Here is a 2,023-nt window from a genome sequence, read left to right as displayed (position 1 = left end):
CTGCAGTCTGAAACCGCGCGGCCGCTACGGTCGCAGGTTCGAATCCTGCCTCGGGCATGGATGTGTGTGATGTCCTTAGGTTAGTTAGGTTTAAATAGTACTAAGTTTTAGGGAACTGATGACCTTAGAAGTTAAGTCCCATAGTGCTCAGAGCCATTTACTTTCTGATAAATAAACAAAGAACAAGAGTAACTATTATGCACTAATCTTTATAAAATATGTTCTCTTACCTTATAATTCAATAGTGGCAACGGCCTTGCCGCAGTGGGTACACCGGTTCCCGTGAGATCACCGAAGTTAAGCGCTGTCGGGCGTGGCCGGCACTTGGATGGGTGACCATCTGGGTCGCCATGCGCTGTTGCCATTTTTCGGGGTGGACTTAGCCTCGTGATGCCAATTGAGGAGCTACTCGAACGAATAGTAGCGGCTCCGGTCAACGAAAACCATCATAACGACCAGGAGAGCGGTGTGCTGACCACAGGCCCCTCCTATCCACATCCTTAACTGAGGATGACACGGCGGTCGGATGGCCCCGCAGGCCACTTGTGACATGAAGACGGAGTGCTTTTATGATTCAATAAGATGTCATGCTGTCACCGTTCTGTGTGTTTTGTGCGGAGGAAACGACGATCTGTTGCTTAACTGTAAATACTGACAATTTAAATTTACTATATCTTTTAAACAAATAAAGTTACACAGTTGATGTTTACAACGTTTGCCATTCTAATGATGCGCTTCTATATGAAATGCCAGTCGTTAAGATCGACCAAAGCGTTCATATTTTAGCATTCAGGTCTTTGTTACAAAACTTGTTAATTTCACTTTAATAGTGAATCCTAAACTTGTAAGGTGTCAGGCAAATCCAACGCCTTCCATGAAAACCCTGACATGATAAGCAAATCCAGTAGTATGTCACATAGCTCCGAATAAATCGTGACATTAAATTAACCAAAGTAATACGAGTAACGAGTGAGCAAATGGAATACCACAGACTAACACAAGTATGCCTAAATCCATGTCATACCTTCCCACCGTGAGACAGACGCAGTTCCGAGGGGAGAAACGAGAACAGAAGCCGAGAGCAGAACCGTGTTAAGCTGAAGGCCCTACGATAAGGGACGGACACCCACGTTGCCAGCTAACCGCTAGGACCACCCCCCAGCCCATGTTAAAAGCTAGAGCCCTCCAGAAGAACAGTATAGATCTTACGATAACACTAAAAGGACCACAACAGCTGCAAGTTTTAGCGTGAGACTTTTTCGCGTCTCTGTTATGTTGCAAACTTTAAAAACATTGCCCCACCACGAAAAGTATAACGTTTCTCATTGGATAGACAGAATTTTTGTAGGCGGAGCTTAAGGTTAACAGTGAGACCCTGATTGGTCAGATGAAAACACAGCCAGATAGTTTTTTTAAACCAACTTCGGTAAATTGTAGTAAGGAGAAGTTAGGGGAGAGTTGCTTCCGAGACGGCGAGGTGAGCGGAGCTGTGCTGCCCGCTGCCGCCTGACGAACACCGACAAGGTAATAAACGCACGCGATGCCGCATAACAGCGCATAAAGTTTCACTCAGAACTGCAGAAGTCTCATCTGTTACACTCCCTATTTGCGTAATACTAGTGTCGATCGTCAATTACAGCTCATGGTGTTCACATTTGCCACTTGAAGTAAAAATCTGAAACGCGACGATTTTTCTGTTATATAGTTACTGAGAAGCCACATCAGCCACTGTAATTTACGACAAGTTAGATAAGTAATTAAAGATAATTGAGGGGTACTGTAGACCATTTTGATAGTTTTCTCTCTTGTGAAACTTTATTTAAACCTAGATTATAGACGTGATATGGCATAGGTCATCCTTCGATCCACTGTAGATGGTTCAAATGGCTCTGAGCACTATGGGACTTAACATCTATGGTCATCAGTCCCCTAGAACTTAGAACTACTTAAACCTAACTAACCTAAGGACAGCACACAACACCCAGCCATCACGAGGCAGAGAAAATCCCTGACCCCGCCGGGA

The 2,023-nt window shown here is 44.4% G+C and overlaps 1 pseudogene; it reads left to right on the top strand.

Annotated features, from left to right (window-relative positions):
* The first annotated feature begins 246 nt into the window (after positions 1–246).
* LOC126263814 (5S ribosomal RNA) lies at positions 247–364 on the top strand (annotated as a pseudogene).
* Positions 365–2,023: the final 1,659 nt, after the last annotated feature.

This window comes from Schistocerca nitens, chromosome 6 (assembly GCF_023898315.1).
Source record: "Schistocerca nitens isolate TAMUIC-IGC-003100 chromosome 6, iqSchNite1.1, whole genome shotgun sequence".
NCBI lineage: Eukaryota > Metazoa > Arthropoda > Insecta > Orthoptera > Acrididae > Schistocerca > Schistocerca nitens.
This window is presented reverse-complemented; position numbering and strand designations above follow the sequence as displayed.